General features: G+C 47.0%; 1 long non-coding RNA gene across 1 annotated transcript; it reads left to right on the forward strand.

Annotated features, from left to right (window-relative positions):
- The first annotated feature begins 17,547 nt into the window (after window positions 1–17,547).
- LOC122231162 lies at window positions 17,548–19,329 on the forward strand. Its single transcript, XR_006208332.1, has 2 exons — window positions 17,548–17,794; window positions 19,080–19,329. It is a non-coding gene; the product is annotated as an uncharacterized LOC122231162 (long non-coding RNA).
- The last annotated feature ends 2,855 nt before the right edge of the window (window positions 19,330–22,184 follow it).

Below are 22,184 nucleotides of genomic sequence, written 5' to 3' on the forward strand. Positions count from 1 at the left end.
CTAATGTGGATTCTGTTGCCTGCAACGAAGGACCTGGACCTAAATCCCGAGCCAAATGTTAGATCGGTGCCGGGCCCCCGGCAAATTCTCACCACACGTTAGCGAACATTCTGTGTTACTTGAATGTCATGAGAAGAGAATGACCTGTCTGCTCTGGCTCAGCAGCACATGTGTGAGAGGCCAACGACTTCTCTCCAACGGAACTGAACTCTCCAAACCCCTCTGTCCTGGGGGTGAAACTGAATCTTGCCAGTCTGAGATGAACCGTCAAGGTCATGTTTTCTCAAGCTCAGTCAGCTAAGGCTTCTTCTCCTCTCCCCTCTGACATGCTCTCCCAGCATCCATGGCCGGGGGGCACCTATTTCTCCTCCTCCTCTGGTTCCGTCCGATGGGGCGTGCAAGGCTGGTGTAAGGTGCCTGGTCTGTGTGCTAACCCCTGCCACGTAATTCTGCACTCACTGCTGTGACACCTGCCCCACTCTGCTTCCTTAGGTCCCCAGACATCACTCTGTATCCCCTCCTCCTATTGCCAGGCCTCTCAGGGTTCCCCAACCAGCCTGATTTGTGTCCCTCCCCCCCCCCCACTGGGATCCCAGAAAGCTCTTTCTTGACACTCCAGAGCAGGCGTTCGGGAAGGGAAGCATCTTTGCCATTGAGGCACTTTGCCGGGTGCAGAGACCCCAGGAAGGGATTGCACGTTCTCTATGCTCTAGGGTCTCCAGCCCTCCGCCACCAGGCCTCGCTGCGGGTCCTCTGGTGTCATCCACAACTCTCCCTCACACCTCCTTAGCTTGAACTTTTATCTTCTTTTGAGCAAGAGCATAGCTCTTTGACCATGGAACGTTCTTTCCCACCCTACAGTGTATCATATAAAACCTCTGTTCTGAGTTCTCCAGACTCTTAACCTGATGGATCTTTGAGAACAATGTTTTCTTTCCATGAAAAAGGCCTGTTTTTTTTTTTTCCTAAACATATTCAGGAGTTTCTTCACCAAATATTTGCAGAACACTCACTGGGGTCGGGACTTTGGGGGGTGGGGTGGGGTGGGGATGGGAAGGCAGAGTGGACAGACAGACAGCTTGCATTCTAGCTAAGGGAGATGAGCAGCAAACACATGCATAGGTCAATTGCGTGTTTATTCCCAGCAGTGACCATGCTCTGCAGAAAGCAAAAAGCGGTGATGAGACAGGGTGGCTGGGCAGTGGGGACAGAGTGGTACCACGCCAAGCAGGATGTCCAGGAGGGCCATGCAGGCACTTGCACTGGGACCTGAAAGCCAAGAGGAATCCCTCCAGGAGAGAGGGTCAAGTCGAGGCCCCTGAATGGAGGGACAGCATGTGCAAAAGCCCTGAGGCCAAGGGATGAACTTGGTTAAGGATAAGAAAGGCCAATGGGTCTCTGGAATGGTGGGAAGACTGAACGGGCCGCTGGGCCAGATCCTTGGGCCTTGTGGAAGCTGTGCGGTTTTCCCTTAAACCTTGGAGGGTCTAAGTAGAAAAGTGATTTGCATGTTAAGAAGACCGTTCTAATTGCTATAGGAAAATAGTCAGTTGCAAGAGGCTGAGGGAGGTCGGGGGAGCAGGGAGAAAGTGGCTGCAAGAACCCGAGTCCTGGCCTGGACTCAGATGAAGATTGGCAAGATGTGGACGGATTCTGGAGGAATTCCGGAGGGAGGCTGTGGGGCTGATTGCATGGGGCTGGGATGCAGAGGCAGGGGGACAGACGATGAGGCCCGCATACGAGACCTAAACCCTGGAGAGCCCCTGGGATGACTGGAAGTTTTACAGAAAAGGCAACACTTAGGAACTAACCCAATGTACTTCTTACAGAAGAGCTGTGTGTGTGTGTGTGTGTGTGTGTGTGTGTGTGTGTGTGTGTTGGCTGTACAAGGCAGACCTCCTCTGTCTCACTAGCTCGCCCCATTGCCCAGCGGGTTGAGCAGGGAGCAGAGGGTAGCACTCAACACCAGACTGATTCCCCGGGCTTGGCCACTGCAGGCCACTTCCTGCCCTCACCACGTGCTCGCCACGCATCAGTTCAAAGCTGCACCAATCTTAAAACAGCGTAATTCTCAGAACAACCCTATGAGATAAACACTATTAAGAATCCTCATTTTAGGAGCACCGGGTGGCTCAGTCGGTTGAGCGTCTGACTTCAGCTCAGGTCACGATCTCACAGTTCGCGGGTTCGAGCCCCGGGTCGGGCTCTGTGCTGACAGCTCAGAGCCTGGAGCCTGCTTCCCATTCTGTGTCTCCCTCTCTCTCTGCTCCTGGACACCCCCCCCCCCCAAATAAATAAACATTAAAAAAAAGAATCCTCATTTTATACAGGGGGAAACCGAGGTTCAAAAAGCTGAGGTGGGGGAGGGGGCGCCCGGGTGGGTCAGTGGTTAAGCATCGACCCTCAATTTCAACTCAGGTCATGATCTCAGGGTTGTGAGAACAAGGGCCACGTCGGGCTCTGTGCTGGGCGTCAGGCCTGCTTAAGATTCTCTCTCCCACTCCCTCTGCCCCTCGGCCCCACTCACGCACATGCTCGCACTCCCTGTCTCTCATAAATAAATAAATAAATAAATAAATAAAGCCCAAGATCACACAGCTGATGGGTGGCAAAGCCAGGACTCGAACTCAGGCCATCTGATGTCAGAGTCTAGGCTTATTACCCATCTATTCTACCTATGGTAAGAGAAAGCACGGGCAGAGAGTCACCTAGCTTGTGTTCTTTTCAGTGCCTCGAAATATAAGGGCCCTTAGCAAAGTGCTGGCGCATAGTAAGTGCTCAATAAATTATGATAAATTATTTTTATGAGCAGCCAGGAACCAGCTAGGCTATGGCCTGCCTGAGCCCCCAGCGAAGGCTCTGCGGGAGGCAGAAGATGCATGTTTGGGAAGAAAATTGATTTACGTCAAATGCCAAGTAGTCAGAAATAACTGGCAGCAGAGGAAAGACCAGACAGAATGTGTAAGTCTCTCTGTTTCTCTTTACTTGTCACACTATTATAGTTAAAGAGAGAAAACTTAGCAGGAAAAAGAGCATACATCTGCCTACATTTTTCTAGATTTACATTTTTTTCACTTATTGGAAAAGGAAAAAAAAAAAAAGACCAAATGTTAAAGACACGAAAAAAAATCAAAGGCAAGAAATATAGAGGAGGGGGGGCGGGAATCAGGCTGGCAGCTATGTGGAAACTGGAAAATGCAAAAGCATGGAGCTGGTTTTAATTATCTGACACCCCTGTGCTGGAATTGATTACTGCTGTTGGGAGGAGAAACTGGGATGAAAGAAATCTTCAGAGTGTCATCCTCAAAAGTTTAGGGGGCGGGAATTCAACACAAAGTGAGCCCGTGGGGTGGGCGGGGAGGCGGACAACGTGGGAACCCCCTGGAGAAGACAGGCTGGCAAACAAGCATTCCTGCCTGCAGGGGTGATGTCCCTGCAGTAACACAGATTCACCTTCAGGGGGCGATCGACTCCCCACACGGGGAAGCCCGGGCTGCTGGGCGGTGTGGGAGATGGGGTGATGCTAGGCTGGCCTCACAGGGAGGAGGCAGAGCAGATACGCAACCTCAAAGGCAGGAGAGTTCAGGCTGCCCCAGCAGCGCTCTCTCGGGTCAGGGGGACCTTGAGCGAGGCCGGCTGGAGTCAAAACCAGGCCGTGAAAGAGTGACGCACCAAAAGCCAAGTGGCCACTTGGGCCAGAATTTGACACACTTCAACCCAGCGACCCCAGAAGGGACTATTTGATCCTGATCGTTGCCCATGAAAATTGCTTTTCGGGGAAAATGGCGATGATGCCCTAAATCAGAGGTCGGTAAACTTCTCTGGAAAGGGACCATTGGTAAATATTTTCGGCTTTGCAGGCTCTTGGGCTCTGTCGCAACTGTGTTGATATAGTGTGAAATTAGCCACAGACAATGGGTGAGCCAATGGGCATGTCTGTGTTCCAGTAAAATTTTATTTATGGACATTCAAATGTGAATTTCATTGTTAAAAGAATGGAAAGAGAAGCCACAGAGTGGGAGAAAATATTTGCAAAATACGTCTGATGAAGGAACTGGTACCCAAAAAATATATAAAGAACTCTCAAAACTCAACAGTAAGAAAAACAGACAGCCCTATTAAAAAATGAGCATAAGATCCGTGCAAACACCTCACCAAAGAAGATGTACAGAGAGCCGGTAAGCATACAGAAAAATAGTCAACATCCTAAGCCGTTGGGGAATTGCAAATTAAAACAACAAGAAGATACCACTGCACACCTATTAGAATGGCTAAAATCCAAACCGCTGACAACACCAAATGCTGGTGAGGACAGGGAGCCACAGGAATTCCCATTCTTGGCTCGTGGGGTTGCAAAATGGTCCAGCCACTTTGGAAGACGTTTTGGCGGTCTCCAACAAAACTAATCATACTTTTATCATCCAATCCAGCAGTTGCGTTCCTTGGTGTTTGCCCCATGAGTTGAAAATTTACGTCCACATAAAACCTGCGCGCGGATGTTGACAGCAGCCTTCTTCATAATCGCCAAAATTTGGAAACAACCACGATGTCCTTCAGTAGGTGAACAGATAAATCAGCCGTGGGACATCCAGACAATAGAATCTCATTCAGCTCTAAAGAGAAACGAGCTCACAAGCCATGAAAAGAGTGGAGGGAAGTTACATGTCTGTTACTAAGTGAAAGAAGGCATTCTGAAAGGGTTACATGCTACACAATTCCAGCTACATGACGTTCTAGGAAAGGCAAGACTATGGAGACAGTGAAAAGGTCTGCGGATGCCAGGGATTTGGGGGGAAGGAGAGAGGGACGAATAAGTGAAGGCTATGTCCACATGCAAAGGATTTGTAAGGCAGTGAAACTACTCTGTGTGATACTGTAACGGTGGATACATGCCGTTAATTTGCCCAACCCCCTGGTCACCGTCGAGTGAACCCTCGTGATTAACTTTAGTTAATGATAATGTGTCTATATTGGCTCATCTGTTGATAATGTGTCTATATTGGCTCATCTGTTGTAACAAATGTACCCCACTAGCGCAAGGTGATAGTCACGGGAGAACCTGGAGTGCTGGTAATTCTGTGCTTCCTGGGCAGTTTTTCCTTAAACTTAACGCGGATCCGAAGAACACAGGCTATTTAAAAACAAAGAAAAGTTGGATTTCATGTCATTTTCACGTGTCAAAACACATTCTTCTTCTTTGGATTGCGTCCCAACCACTTGGAAATGTTAAGACTCGCTTATAGCTTGTGGACCACGTGAAGATAGGGGGCAGTGGATTTGGCCCACGGAAGGTATTTTGCCAACGTCTGCCCTCCGTGGTCATATTGGTGCAGATAAAACGCCTCTGAGAACTCGGGGAGAGTTGGAGGGCAGGGGAGGGAGCCTTTCCTTGACAGCCCATTTTACGCACGTTCCCCCTCCACCGTCACAGCCAACCCACGGGCTGGGAGTCGGTCCCCCACGTGAGGGGGTTGCGGACTCAGTGTGACCCTGGAGGCCGGAGGTAGAACAGGTGTGAGCAGGGATTCCGGAACCAGCGTGCCCGGGTTTCACCTCCAGCTCTGCCATTGGCTGGCTCCGTGACCTCCCGCTGATGACCGGATGTCCGCATCTGTAGAACGGAGAGGACAGTGGTGAATGTCTCACACAGCGCATGTGTGAAGATCACACGTGGACTGTATAAGATCTCCAGCCCCGGGCACGGTTCCTGGCACATGGCCGCTGCCCAGATGGTTTTGGAAGGGAAGGAGAAAGGAAGAGGAGAAGAGACCGTGGAAGTCAGCTATTTCTACAATGCGGCGTAACAACGACCGCAAAACTCCGTGGCTTAAAATCATAATCCTTTATTCTCATGCTCAAGGTCAGTGGGTCAGTTGCAGCCTAGCTGGGTTGGGCTGAACCCTGGGCTCCAGGCACCACCTTGTCCAGGCTGCAGGTTGGATTCCGATCCGCTTGATGTGTCCTTCGTGTTCCTTGGGCCAGTGGCTACTTGATGTGGGCAGTCTACTCTATGTGTCTCCCCCGCCGGATCCCAAGTTGAAGAGTGGTGTCTACTTGGGGCACGACTTCTCATAGCATAAGAAGACAGGCCCAATGCCCGAGCACAGTTCAAGGGTGTGATCGTGTCATGTCCACGAATTACCGTCATGTCCTGTCCGTTGACCGCAGCGAGTTGTGAGGCCAGGCCCATATTCATTGTCCCCGGTAGGTGCTACAGAGCCAGGATCTTGTATCCCAGAGCCGATCTTGTCTCTGTCCCCTGTGGGCTCAGCGTTCCTAAGGTTCAGGGACTGTCTTTTATCTTGGACCCTGCCTAGCAGACCGGGTCCGGGAGGCCAGAGTCAGACACCAAGGTGCTAGACTTCTTGTTGCAGAAGGGAAAACAGACTCAGATTTGGCCAAAGCCAGCGTCCAGCTGGCTGTTCTGCACCGAGGAAGAAGGAGGACACGGCTCTCTGAAGCCAGGACAGAAAGCCACGGGCGGGGCAGAAAGGGTCAGATGAGGGAGGACAAGAGGGTCACAGCAAAGCACAGACAGGGCACCTGGAGTGGCTCCTTGCACACTGAATGTCCACCACAATGTGTCCCTCTGGGCAGCCTGCTGTCCTGCACGGCTCACGGACAGACTTTCTAATTTATTGTTCATCTAAAATAACTTACGTAGAATGTTCAGATTTTGAAAGCAACACCTAGTCTCTGGAGGAAAGTTAGAAAATGCGAGTAAGCAAAGCAGAGAGAAGAGAAGAAAAATTCACTTACGATCCTACCGCTCAAGGACTCTTTATACTTGCTCAGTTTCCCTCTGTCCTTTTCCCAAAGAGTGGGACTCCATCACGTTCCCATTTACAAAAATGGAATCGTCCACTATATCCCCACTATAGCCTTTTCTTTCCTTCTGTGGCAACATATAATTGATTTCTTCCCTGTCACTAATCTACAATCTCATTCTTTTTTTTTTAAGTTTATTTATTTATTTTGAGAGAGATTGTGTGTGTGTGAGCAGGGGAGGAACAGAGAGAGAGGGAGAGAGAGAGAATACCAAGGCTAGTGCACAGCCTAGTGCAGAGCCTGACGCGGGGCCTGAACCCACGAACCGCCAGATCACGACCTGAGCTGAAACCAAGAGTTGGACGCTTAACCAACTGAGCCACCCAGGCATCCATACAATCTCACTCTAAATGGCTGTATAATATTCCATTGTGTGACCATACAGGAGCCTTAATTTAGCAATCCTTTACTATTGAACCTTTAGGCTATTTCCCAACTTTCATTATTCTAAACAACTCTGATTTTTGACTAAATATTTACCCACATCTTCGGTCACTTACCTACATTATAGTTTTAAAGATAGGGTTACCTAATTAAGGGATATGTCCCCTTTTTAAGGCTTTGACGTACATTGCTTAACTAACCCCAAGAAAAGTAGTAGTAAATTATACCTCAGGGATAGATATTTAAGGGTACCACGCTTATCTTTATACACAGAGTCTAGAACAAAGCTTTGCACATAGCAGGAGCTTAATTAATATGCATGGATTGTAATTTGAGCACAATAAATCCGGACCCTTCCAAGCACACGATCAGCACTTCTGCTGCTACCTTGTGAGCTCTCAGACACAAAGCAAACCTTTACTCGTAAAAATGAGAGAAAGGTCAGAGATCACAAGGAGGAAGAGGGACCACGCGTCAGGGGAGTCGCTAGTTAATAACATCCTCGGTCTTTACATAGCACTTTCACGGAAATAGAAATGTTAACGGTCCAGTTGCGAATGTATTTATTCCAATATAAATTAGAGTCTAAATTATTTAAAACGGCCCAATGTAACTATGCTGGGCAAAACTCATGGACATAGAAGTACCAGGGCTCAGAGGGTAAAGACCATGCGGTAAGGAATTGTTGCAATATCCAACCTCAGAAGAAACCTGATGGAATTAGCGCTCAGGAATACATACTCCGTCTTCAATATCCAGCGTAACCAGCCTGTGGAAAGCACTTCACAGAAGTGTGGGTGCAAAGATATGATCTGAGCTGACCCTCTAAGCTTTGATTTCTTCTTCTTTTTTTTTCCCCTTACTTACTTATTTATTTTTTTTTACAAATCCTGAGACTAGAGGGCTTGGTTCATTTTGACAGAAAAAGATAATCATTGAAAAACAGAAGGAGGTTTGGTTCAGCCTTATAATGGTGTCTGTGTTAAGCCTCACAAATGAGAGTCATATTAAACTGGATTTATACAGCCCTGACATCAAAGAAAGGAGAATGAAAGAGAAAAATGTATTAAAGCATGCAAAAATAATCTTTCTATACAGCATGACATTATGAACATAACTCCAAAAAATACCTTAAAATTAATCTGTGGATTAAAGCAATCTGAAATGCACGGGAAGGATACACGGACGAAGGGGGTGGGGAACAAACGAAATGAAACGTATTGACATTCTAAAGTCTCTTTTCATCTGACAACAAATATTTTCAAAGAACACAAGGCTTTGTCAGTTATTAACAATTCATTTCTTACAAGCTACGTTCAATTTTGATCATACACAATAATATGAAGAATCCTCTTTAGGATTACCTGCACAAAATTGCACAGAAAAAAAACCGTAAGATCCTATGACAGTTTCAAAGCCGAATTACAAATGTGTGCACCCAAGAGCAGATAAAAATGAGGGAGACGGGAATGATTAAGTTTTCAATTTCCCCACAAGGACTTGATGTTAATTTCAACTCACTTATGTGCTGCTTTGTAGAGGATTAATAAAGACAACAAATAACCTGATGGTTTGATGATACGAAGGCTGTGGGAAATTATTTCCCCGGAAGATTGTCGCTTAGAAGCGGGGTCAGTTCCCAGTCACTCAGAGCCTCAGTTTCTCATCTGAAAACTGACAAATGACCATGACACCCTCCCCCATGGGATTAATGTGAGGATTTCAGTACATGATGAAATCTGAGTGCTGAGCACGCGGTAGGGATTTCCCCCCCCCCAAAAAAGAGTGATTTTTATTGACACAAGCATGGGAAAACGTTACTCATGAAGTGCCCGTAATAAAGATCATCAACAAGCCTAATATAATATACTTTTCTAGACTTTGTCTTTCCTTTTAATCTTTTCATGTCTACAATGCAACCAGTAATAAATTCTGTTCGATGTGTTCTAAGATGGGAGGCATCAACAAATAATAATTTTTATTGAGCATTTACTATGTGCAAGGTGCACTATATTATCTTAAGCAGTCTCCACAACAATCCTACGGAGTAAGCACTATTATTCATTATGAGTTTGACAGTGAAAAAAAAAAAAATGGAAACCTAGAGAAGTTAAGCAATTTTCCAAATTACCGGAAGTGGCAAAAGGGTTAAGATTATGGGATCTGGAGCGAGGTTGCCTCAACTTCCCCATTGAGGGAAATTAGGATAGGTGGTGGCCTGTAGCCTATATGTGTATATATGGTGTGTGTGTGTGTGTGTGTGTGTGTGTGTGTGTGTGACAGACAGAGACTGATTTTATTTTAAAGACGTGGCTCATGTGATTATGGGGGGCTGGAAAATGCAAAATTTGCAGGACCGGCTGGCAAGCTGAAAATGTAGTCAGTGCTCCAGCGTTGAGTCCAAAGGCAATCTGGAGACAGAATTCCTTCCTCTCTGGAGGACCTCAGTCTTTTCTCCTAAGGCCTTCATTTGATCAGGTAAGATGACCCACCTTTTGGAGGGTGATCAGCTTACTCAGTCTATTCAATGGTTATCATATCTAAAAAAAAAAAAAAAAAAAAAAGCCTTCACAGCAACGTCTAGACTGGTGTTTAACCAAGCACCTGGGCACGACAGCCAAGCCAACTTCATCTATAAAATGAAAAACCACAGTGAGAATATTACCTTCTTCATAAGGCTTTGGGAGGACTGAATGAGACGGTGCAGGCATCGAACTTGGACACGTCCTCATGGACAGAGCCTGGCATGGAAGCAGAGTCCATGGATGTTCACTAGGGTCCTTAAGCGCCAGAGTCATATTGGAACCGCGGTCACCTGCCTCCAGAGCTCATTGTCAACGTCTCCACCTGTTTTTTGTCCAATATGATAGCTACCAGACAATGTGGCTACGACGCGCTTATAATGCAGCGAGTGTGACTAAAATTCGAATTTAAAAACCAAGGCAGGGAAAAGGTTTAAATATTGGAACGATCCAGATTCCAGGATACAGCGAGTGAAACACAACATGCCACCGAAGTTAACTTCCCCGGGGTTACTTTTTACTTTTCTTTAATGTGGCTTCTAGAAAAATTTAAATGACACGAGTGGCTTGCATTATATTTTTAATGGACATGTGCCTTCCTAGCCCCTACCGGGGACAGGCCGAGCAGAACTAACACCACGCCGATGCATCTTAATTTCAGTGAGGCTGTCCAAATTCTTTCTTAAAAAATCTTAACGGTAGCACTAACCACGAAGGAAAAAAAAAAAACAAAAAACTGGACTTTATTTCAGTTAAGACCTTTCGCTCATTAAGAGACACAGTTAACAGAGTAAAAAGGCCAACCACAGATTGGGAAAAGAGATTTGCAACTCCTACACCTGACAAAAGAAGGCTATCATATTGTTATATATAACGGTTTATGTGTATATAAATTTATAACGAATTCCTGCAAGTCGATAAGGAAAAGGCATGCAACCCAAGAGAAAAACGTGTGGAAGATTTGAACAGGCATTTTAAAAAGAGGATGTCCAAAAAAAAAAAAAAAGGATGTCCAGATGACCAATTAACACATGGAATGCAAATGTGAACATAATGGCTAAAATAAAAGTGACAGGAAACACCAAATGGCAACAAAGATGCTGCACTGAAATCCTCACATGCCGCTGCTGGGGTATAAATTAGTACAACCATGTTGGAGGCTTTTTTTTTTTTTCTTAGCTCTGTTTTCTAATTTTCCCACTGAGAGCAAGTATGCGTCCCTCTCTGCCACCAAAAAAAAAAAAAAAAAAAAGGCAGTAAAATTGATCTTTAACTTAAAAAGTCAGCATTTCAAAATATATAAAATAATGAGGCAGAGAGAAGAGGGCCCTGGGCCCTGCCACGCTGGAAGGAATTGTCAGCAGTTAATTGAGCCGCAGGGAGACTTTGGAGAGCGGGACTGCAAACACGGTGAGCTTCACAAATGACAAAACGCAGTGCCTGATCTGTTTAAAGCAGACCCCGTGGGCTCCCTGCAAACTGCAGGGCGTTCTTTGAGGCCAGGAACCGGAGGGGCCCTGCCAGGGGCTTTGGTGAAAGCAGGGGTTTCCTGGGGGGCTACTTTCGCATGAAGTCATCAAGTGATTCTCTTTGGAGAAAAACGTGTCTGTAGCAAATGCCCCACAAATTGAGATCACTGAAAGCTGACATTTGCAAAGCTTTGCTCAGGCCTTTGATATCATGCTGTACCTTAAATCTAAGAGTTAAGAGTATTCTTGCCGGGCATCTGTGTTTGAAGTTCCTTGGCATGTTAAGCAGGGCATGAGGCCCCTCTGTAGCTCTTGATCGGGGGAAAAGGAGAAATGATTGTCGTTAACATAAAACTCGGGGCACCGGGCTCAGCTCTCTGTCTGCCTTCAAAGCCTGCCGCTTCCAAGGTCCTCCGGTCTGTGGTTCTGCTCTCTGGTGATGTGGGAGCCTAGGGAGTTTTATCCTGGGTTCCACAGACCCCTACCATGTTTGTGGAGGGAGTTCAGGGGGTTCTTTGAACTCAGATGGGGGAAAAAAACCCAAAAAACATATTTATGGTCACTGACCTCGAACCAAAATTTTAGCACTTCAGTTTGAAAAGCAGCAACAAATTACGGTGATATTACCAGTCCCTATTGTCACCCATAGAAATCAGGTATTTTCATATCACAGTTCCTGCAGCTATTTTGAAATAAAGTCTGTACTCTCGCTCATTCAAAATCAGCTATTAAACCTGCTGCTAGAATTTTCTTTGTAAGGCATTAGCCAAGAAGCATACGTATTACTCTATCACAATTTTTAAAATATTTTGATAACGGTATCTCAATATAACTGTAATCTTAGGTATCACCAGCATTTCTAAGTATTATTCGGAGATGCCCGCAGGCTCCACTAGACTGCCAAAGGGATTTGCAGTGTGACAGCAAACCCCTACCAGGGTTCGGAACCCCGACCAGGACCAGAAGAGGTGGGATTGCTTAGGGCAGGGACAACCATGTCCAAGGAGCTACACAGGGCAAAGGGGCTGGGCTTTGATTCTGGCACAGGTATGGTTAGATATGGCAAGGAGAGGCTCAACCCAACCTGAGTGCCAGGCAAATGAGAGAGTCCAGAATAGCCCAGGGGGGCGCCCCTTCCTGCAGTAGCACAAGGCACAGTCAAGGAAGCCCCAGAGGGAAAGCGCCCAGCCCTTTAGGGAACCTGTGGTCATTTTTTGAAGATCCGACTTTGATTTTGGTCAGACCCGGCTTAATCCTGCCTCCATCACTCACTCTGGGCAACTTGCCTAATCTATCATGAACCTCAGGGTCTCCAACTGTAAAATAGTAATAATAATACTTGCCCAAACATTCTGTTCAATAATTTATTTGTAAACGTTATGTTGAAAAAAGAAAGCAAGTTACGGAATGACGGGTGTTTCATTTATGGAAAATGTTAAGTGATGCCAAACAATGTTATATTATGTTTACAGGTAAAGACTTTAGGTAGTAAAACAGAAAACCATGCAGGAGAATGCTGCATCTCAAATTCAAGTTGCTAGTGCTTAGTTTGGGGAGTGGAGGGAAATAGGTTTGGGAGGCATACAGGTGAGGGGGGAAGAATCAGAAACGAATCCATATGGCACAGGTTAAGATTTGCTGAAGTTCAGCAGTGGGTTCTTTTTAGAGCTTTATTTAAGTGATCTATAATAACCTGAACGTACAAAAATGTCCAACTTGGTAAGTTTTCATGTGCGCGTTCCCTCATGAAACCATCATCACCACCATCAAGATCATGAACGTCTCCGCCATCCTGAAAGTTTCCTCGTGCCCCTGTGGAATCTCTCCATCCTGCCTCTTCCCATTTTCCACTCCCAGGTGATCGACGATCTGGTTTCCATCACTGATCAGCTGGAGTCTTCTAGACCTGTTATATCATTGGAATCAACCGGTATGTACTTTTTTCCCCCTCATTTGGATTCTTTCTCTCAGAATAATTATTTTGAGACCCACTTATGTTGCGGTTGTATCCATACTGGATTCCTTTTTATTACCGAATAGTAGCCCATTATATGGATAGTCTATAATTGGTAGATCCCTTCCCCCAATTTACTGTCATTTGCTTGGGGCTCTTAAACGGGCTGCGAACATTTGTGTGCAAGTCTTTCATTTTTCTTGGGTAAACCTCTAGGAATGGAATGGCTAGGTTACGTGGTAGCTGTGTGTTTGGCTTTTCCAGAAACTGCCAAAATGTCTTCCATTTTGCGCCACTGGAAATGTACCATTTAACATTCCCACCAGAAATGAGAGTTCTAATTATTCCACGTGCTTTCCAGAACTTGGTATGATCGGCCTCTTTAATTTTAGTCAGTCCAGGATGTGTGTGGTCCTAGCTCATTGTGGGTCTTAATTTGCATTTCCCTAATGAATAAAGATATGATGCGTCTGTTCATGCACTCGTCTGTCGTCCATGTGTCTTCTTTGGTGAAGTTTGCCCATTTTTAATTCAGTTACTTGTCTTGTTGAGTTGTAAGGGGTTTTGTTGCTGTTGTTTTTGTTGTGGTTGTTTTTTGTTTTTGTTTATTTATTTTGAGAGAGAGAGAGAGAGAGAGAGAGAGAGGGTGTGCATGTGTGCGCACAAGCGAGAGATGGGCAGAGAGGGAGAGACAATCTCAAGCAGGTTCCGAGCTGTCAGTGCGGAGTCTGACGGGGACTCCATCCCACAAGCCATGAGCTCGTGACCTGAGCCGAAGTCAAGAGTTGGATGCTCAACCGACTGAACCGCCCAGGCGCCCCGAGTTGTAAACTTTTAAAAATATATTTTAGGTAGAAGTCTTTTGTCAGACACATGTTCTGCCACCATTGGCTCCCAGTCTGTGGCTTGCCTTTTCATTTTCTGTGTGGTGCTTTCTGAAGAGCAAAAGACACAAATGAATTCCACTTTATTGATTTTTCCCAGTGTTTCATAGTTTTTGTGTTGCACTCAGGAAATATTTACCAAACTCAAACACGCTAAAAATGTCTCCTGTGTTTTCTTCTGTAAGTTTTATAGTTTTAGCCCTTATATTTAAAATTTTTTTAAAGTTTATTCATTTTTGAGAGAGAGCGTGAGCAGGGGAGGGGCAGAGAGAGAGGGAGACACAGAATCCGAAACAGGCTCCAGGCTCTGAGCTGTCGGCACAGAGCGCGATGCGGGGCTCGAACCCACGAACCGCGAGATCATGACCTGAACCGAGGTCGGGACACCTCACTGACTGAGCCACCCAGGTGCCTTAGCCCTTATATTTTGATCTATGATTAATTTTGAATTGTTTTATGGTTGAGATAAGGGCCAATGTTCTTTTCTCTCTTTCTCCTTCTTTTTGCATATGGCTGTCTAATTGTCCCAACATCTTCTGTTGAACATTATACCCTCTCCCTTTGAAATGCTTTGTAATATCCATCAATCTACTAAGTCTATGTGAGTCTATTTCTAGGTACAGTATTCTTTCCACTCATATATTTGCATATATTTATGAAAACACCACACTGTCTTGTTTAGCACAGCACTGGAACGTAGTCTATAATGTCACAGTCTTATGCTTGTTTTATATATGATGTTCAGGGTTTTTAGTTGTACTTTGAGGGAGAATGAGGGGAAAGTATATCTACTCCATCTTCTTGGAAGTCCTGATGCATTTTTAAAAGCTGGCCTCTGAAAATGAACAAATCAGACTATAGATGCTGGAGAGGATGTGGAGAAACGGGAACCCTCTTGCACTGTTGGTGGGAATGCAAATTGGTGCAGCCGCTCTGGAAAGCAGTGTGGAGGTTCCTCAGAAAATTAAAAATAGACCTACCCTATGACCCAGCAATAGCACTGCTAGGAATTTACCCAAGGGATACAGGAGTACTGATGCATAGGGGCACTTGTACCCCAATGTTTAGAGCGGCACTCTCAACAATAGCCAAATTATGGAAAGAGCCTAAATGTCCATCAACTGATGAATGGATAAAGAAATTGTGGTTTATATACACAATGGAATACTACGTGGCAATGAGAAAGAATGAAATATGGCCTTTTGTAGCAACGTGGATGGAGCTGGAGAGTGTGATGCTAAGTGAAATAAGCCATACAGAGAAAGACAGATACCATATGGTTTCACTCTTATGTGGGTCCTGAGAAACTTAACAGAAACCCATGGGGGAGGGGAAGGAAAAAAAAAAAAAGAGGTTAGAGTGGGAGAGAGCCAAAGCGTAAGAGACTCTTAAAAACTGAGAACAAACTGAGGGTTGATGGGGGGTGGGAGGGAGGGTAGGGTGGGTGATGGGTATTGAGGAGGGCACCTCTTGGGATGAGCACTGGGTGTTGTATGGAAACCAATTTGACAATAAACTTCATATATTGAAAAAAAAATAAAAAAATAAAAAATAAATAAAAGCTGGCCTCTGGTTCCACTTTCTCACACACACACACACACACACACACACACACACACACCAAAAAATCAAAAACAAAAACAAAAACCCAAAACATAATAAAACAAACAAAAACAAAACAAAACAACAACACATTTCCCTATGGAACAAGGGCAGCATCCCAGGGTCCGTCAAAAGAAATGGAAAACAAGTTTGCAGTAGGAGACAGGAGGATCAGCAAGGTTTAGACGATCCCAAATCTGCCTGCTGAGACGTTATACCAGGGGCCAAAAGCTACCTCTGTTTGCTAGAAGTGCAAGATAGCTAGAAAACAAGAACACTGGTGCTACAGACATATTTGGGATCTAAATGTCTAAAATCTGCTTGTTCTTCTCTGCCTTCCCCCCAACTCCAACAACCACGCAGGTCTCCACTGCTCACAAAACTTGCGGAGACTTGATCCCCTTCCTTCAATGAGTTCACCTCCTCTCCCCAGGCAGAATACACCCGGTGGAAGGAAGTACCTCAACTCCCAGAACCAAATTTCCACTACCAATGGTTGTTGTGGCCACTTGGTGAATTAAAAAGAATCACCCTTTCCTCGGAGCTCTTCACTATCAACTGCCCCAAAACAGTCCTGGTTAGGATGACACTACAGCCAATACTGCCCCGTGGATTTGTGAAATGAACAACCTGCTCAACAGCACAGATCCAGTGGCTCTACCTGTGCCCACCCCCTCCCCACCCCCACCCCCCACCTTCTTTCCCAGGGTTACTACCCGAGATCGGTCCCTCCACCTGTGTTCTGCACACCCCTCTCCTCCCATCCTGTCGTCTTTGCCCTCATAAACCATTCTTGGGTGTGTGTCCATTTGGTCATGGGCTGACCAACAGTTAAAAATCCCTGGCTCCTCTTCATCAATGTTTGAACAAACAGGTTTCTCCAATCTTCTAAAATAAAATTAGCATCCTCTTTCCAGCATCCTTCTCATTTCCTCGCGGGCAACTTCTTGGAAGACTTGTCTATGCTTATTTGTCTCCATCTTGGAAGACTTGTCTATGCTTATTTGTCTCCATTTCCTCTTTATCACCCTCACCTGCTCAACTCACTCCTACCATTTAAGAAACCTGGTTTCCTTAACAGCGATACCAGTTTAGGGATGGCATTCCTTAGTCTTTGCCTCACTAATTTCTCAAGAAAACTGACCCAGTTTACAACCCTCCCCACCAGTGCTCTTCCCTTGCCTTCCGCAAGGCCACAGTCTCCTGGGTTTTCTCCTAAGGCTACCTGCTCCTCTTCTGCCTCTCCAAGTAGAGGAGCTTTGGGGGGCTGTCCTGAGTCTTTCCCAAATGGTATTCTCTCCACCAGGCAACCCCCTCCATGCTCCATTCTCACCCCCCCCCTCCCGCCCCCATGCACGAACCTAGGACCCAGACTTTCAGCTCAGGCTTTCATTTGGAGATCCAAACAGGCACCTCCCACGAGCTTCTCCATGAGACGGTCCCACAGGCTCAACAGGTCTAAAACCACACTATTTCCCCAAATCTGCTTCTCCCGTGTTCCCTTCCATTATGTGGTTCCCTACCATTCACCTAGCTGTTGGCCCAGAAGCCCGGGAATCACCCAACTCTGCATATTCCACACACCCGACCCACCACCTTCCAAGTGTCTCTCTATCCCTCTCTCCTCTGGGCACCATGCCCAGGCCCTAACCCAAGTAACCAACGTCGAACAAGCCTCCGAAAATGCCGAAGACCAGCTGCGCCCAGGTACTAAGTGCTTCGTACTCCAGAGGCCTCCGCTTCGGTGTCCATCACTAGCTTTGAACACTCAGGAGGGAAAGCGCCAGGTCGGTCCTGTTCACTGGCTCCTGGCGCATCCACAGTGCCTGGCACCGGTGAGGTCGGTAAATACGCGTCACAACAAGAGAAAGACAACCAGAGAGAGGGTTCACCCGCTCTGCGGGGCCGCGGGAGCGCGGAGCCCGAGTGCTGTGAGCCCCATCCGCCACACACAACATGGCGGCGCCATACACCTGCGTCCCGCTTCCGCTTCCGCTGCCGGGACACGTCACTTCCTCCCCGGTTGCCCTGGAGCCCCGTGGAAGCTAAGAATGCGAGGAGTCTCTGCTCCTTTCCCCTTCCAGATTTTTGCTTCAGCTGCGGCGCAGTCTGACCGAGCAGCTTCGAGGGTCTTCCGCCAGCGGCTTGTTGGTGAGAGGGGGACCGCAGGGACGGCCTTGTGGGTGCGGGAGGGTTGTCTGGGGGGCGAGGAGGGACGGAGCCGGGGAGGTGGCTGGGAGGCAGGTCAAGAAAGTGTATGTGGCAAACCTATCCCCGAACCCTTTATTATCGGAAGTGGCAGATGCAATACAGGGGCAGAGACGATGCTTAGCAGCTAGGACTTCATCGCGGTAAAATGTGTGTGTGTGTGGGGGGGGGGGGGGCTGAACGGCCTGGAAACCGTTTTCTTCTCCTTTAAGGCTTATTTATTAAATGGGCCCAGCCACCAGCTACACCTGCTGTGTGGTAACCTGTCCTCCTGTTTCCGAGGTCATGTCCAGCATGGGAAGGATACTTAATTGGTCTTCATCGGTGGCAGGCACCATTCTTCACACTTCTCACCCTTTATTGAAATGGCAGTGAAAACCCACCTGCGGAAAGCACTGTTAAGGGACCGAAAAGGTTACAGGAGACCAGAGCTATTGACTTTCATTATTTTTTTTTTAATTTTTTAACATTTATTTATTTTTGAGACAGAGAGCCAGAGCATGAGCGGGGGAGGAGCAGAGAGAGAGGGAGACATAGAATTTGAAGCAGGCTCCAGGCTCTGAGCTGTCAGCGCAGAGCCCGATGCGGAGCTCGAACTGACGAACGGGGAGATCATGACCTGAGCCAAAGTCCGACGCTCAACCGACTGAGCCACCCAGGCGCCCCTGACTTTTATTTTTAAAATGAAGATCTCTTTGGGGCGCCTGGGTGGCTCAGTCGGTTAAGCGCCCGACTTCGGCTCCGGTGGTGATGTCACGGTTCCTGAGTTCCAGCCCAGGGTCGGACTCTGTGCGGACAGCTCAGAGCCTGGAGCCTGCTTCGGATTCTGTGCCTCCCTCTCTTTCTGCCCCTTGTCCGCTCACACTCTGTCTCTCTCTGTTTCTCAAAAATAAATAAACATTGAAAAAAATTAAAATAAAATAAAATAAAATGAAGATCTCTTTTACTTGAAGAAACTGAAGGATCTTGGCGTCCTAGGGTGTGCTGTGAGATGGAAAACAGTAGAATTTTTGCCAGGGACTGGAAGAAAGATGATCACCAAATAAGTATTCCCTGACTTGCAGACCGAGTGAGCACAGTCAGGATCTTCTTCAGCAGCCGCCTTGGCATTGGAACAGGCTGTGCAGTTCGCCACTCTTCAACCCAGTCCTCACCTCTCCACGTTCAGTTTTGCTTAGTTGCTTAGGCGGTTTCTGGCCTGATCGGTTTTGGGTTTTGTTTTTGGCAGGTGCAGTGGAATCCCCCAGGGAGCTGAGCAGTTCGTGGAATCTACTTACCGGTACAGCTTTCACCGTTGCTTGTGTTACAGTGTGAGGTAAAGGCGAGAAGACATTTCTCGAGCGCGCTGCTTACCTGCAACTTGACTCCCGAAGGTCAAGAGAGGCAGGTTTGCCCGGTTGTTGTGCGCAGCATAGGGAGGACGTTTCATCTGACAACAGGAATGTAGCTTTTATGCTAATAAAATGCTTTTAAAATTAGGGCGTGGTTTTTAGTAATTAGCATAGAATTTTAGTGACCCGTTGGTTCATAACCAACAGGCTACTTAGGTACCCCCCTGAGTCATTTATCTAAATGGATGTTCTGCTAAATTGTATTTGTGGGCATTGATCAGAGCTAATGGGAGAAAGAGATTAAGATGAAAATCATGGGATTAAATTTTCAATTAGTTGGCCCCCCGAACAGTTGTTCGGGGCGACACAGTGGCTGATTGGCGACGTGTGCCCACCCAGGAAGGATGTGGCCCTACACCCAACCTTCTGAACGTAAGAGTGTTTTACAAAAGACTGAATATTTTGTTCAGTTATCTTCCTCTTTATTCCTGCTTAGCAAGGAATTGGAAAGGAAGGCCATGTGTGGGATCTCACAGTCCTTTGTCCGGTGATAGATAGATAGATAGATAGATAGATAGATAGATATGTGTGTATATACACACATACACACACACACACACACACACACACACACACACACACATATATATACACACACATATATATATATATATAAAGTATGGGATGAGGGCTTCAGTCAGCTCATTAATAAATATCTCAAACTTCTGCCAAGTTTGGGCCGGCCTTCGGGCCTTTGCACTAGTCATTCCCTTCGCCTGGAACCCTCAGGTGTTTGCAGGGCCGGATCGCCCTTGTCTAGATCCAAGCTTAAAAGTTACCTCCTCAGGAAGGTCCTGCCTTCACCGCCCGGACAACGGTAACCTCCCATCACTCCCGTTCACACCATCCTGATTTGCTTTCATCACAACACTCCTCATTATTGCTGTTTTCTTGTATCTTTGTTTGCTGATTGTCTCCCTCTACTAATATGTGAATTCCGTGAAAGCAAAGCTCTTGTCTTTGTTGTGTGTGATTGTATCCCCAGAGCCGCGTTCGTCTCCAATGCCTGAATGAATGAATGCGTGAATGAATGGATTCTGTCCATTACCCTCTCATCTCAGGTGCACGGAGGCAGGAAGACTGGGAAGGGTCAGGGGACTAAACAGCACATAGAAGAGACCCTAAGACATGAGACACGGGCAGGGACACAGGACGGAGAGAGGCCGGAGAAAATGGGTGGGGTGGGAAGCAAGGGGACCGGAAACGATATCGCGCAAATCTACAGACACATTCTAGAAATCCCAACACTTGCACAAGCGCACACTCACACACACAGCCCGGCCTGAAAGAATAGTGGCTCTCAATGTTCGCTCTGTACCTGACTCTCACAGAACACTTTTCCGGGTAGAGGTGCTCAGGCTTCAGCGTCAGCAGCGTGTGATTCGGAACTCTCGGTGGAGCCCCCGTGTCTGCTGCTGCGTAATCCTCATAAGCCGGTCTCAGTCTTGCTCAGGACAGTAAGGGTGCGGTAAATGCTAGCAGCTTGGAGGAGGCAGCGTGGCCTCCTGTGGCGGTTCTGTGAACCTCACTCCACGGGCTGAGCCTGAGCCCCGGCATTCTACCACTATAAGGTGGAAGCCTTCCTCGGACTCCAGGATGACTTGGAAACTCCCACTTACCTGAAGTTGGGCACGTGGGGTCCCCTCCTCCCTGAGGAGCGAGGGGCCCCTTTTGTACCTTGAAACCTTGCGCCTGAGGCCTACATCCCAGTATGACAGCTCCGCTTACATGCCGTATTTTGTCTGAAAAAGCACTTTGCCATATTGTGCCGCCGAATGTTTATATTGCTAACCAGCGAAACCGTCAGGAGCAAATTCCACTGCTGTGAAACTGCGCCGAGGTGGCTCAGACCCTATTCCCTTACTGTAGGTTGAATTTGAGGGGATGGAGGGGGCAGGAGAGAAAGTGGCTGCACCCTGGGTGCTCAGGTTTAAAAAAGACGGGCAGAAACGGGGCCCAGACTTGAATCCTTCCATAAATCTTTCTCACCCCCAGGTGGTCGGTAGAATTCTTGGGACTGGCCTTCTCTCTTCATGCACCCCTCGAGGGGTCAGACCTTTTGTGAATCCTTTTCCCCTTTGACTTTTTTTTGGGGGGGGCTGAAATGCAAGCTTAATGAGATGCATCCAGGGTCCCGCGCCGCCTGTAGATTTCGTGTCTCCTTAGCCTCCTCTAGTCTGTGACCGCTCCTCGTTATTTCCTCGTCTTGCACGACCTTGACACTTCTGAAGAGTTCCCGCCAGTTGTTTTGCAGACTGTCCTTTGATTTGGATTTGTCTGATGTTTGCTCGTGATTAGCCTAAGGTTTTGAAGTTTCTGCAAGAAAAGCACCGAAGTGATATGTCCTCCTCAGGGTACCATGTCAGGTGCTGTGTGTAATGCGGATGCGTTTTATTTCTGGTGAGGTTAATCTTGATCACTTGCTTAGAGGCGGTGTCTCTCAGGCTCCTCACTCTGGAGAATTCCAGTTGTAGTTCATATATTTTGGCGGGGGGCGGGGGGGGAAGATGCTGTGAGATTCCCTTGGCGTTGTTCGTAACCAGGTTTTCCTTCTATGTGTGTGTCGGCACGGGGGTGGGGCCAGGCAGTGTGTTTTGTTCGGTGTGTGTCCCAAGAACAGATCAGAGCTTGCCACGACTCTGCGGCACGAAATCGGAGCTGAAGAAGTCGTTGCCCCTATAAGAAAGCGGTGTGGCTACATCCTGATGTACACGAAAGAAGATGTGATACGGCGTATTTCTGTTGTGTATGGGGATGCGCGTGTGGTGTTGATTAAATGGAGTCCTTTTCACCCCCGAGTTCATTCTGCAAATGTGCATTAATAAAGGCTCACATTTTTCAAGTGTCTCCCGTTCGCCAGGCGCTGTACTAGGCTGAGCATCCGTTCCCTCGGTTCATACCTACAACATTTTAATAGATGTTATTACCGAGCTTACAGGAAA

Source organism: Panthera tigris, chromosome D1 (assembly GCF_018350195.1).
Source record: "Panthera tigris isolate Pti1 chromosome D1, P.tigris_Pti1_mat1.1, whole genome shotgun sequence".
Lineage (NCBI taxonomy): Eukaryota > Metazoa > Chordata > Mammalia > Carnivora > Felidae > Panthera > Panthera tigris.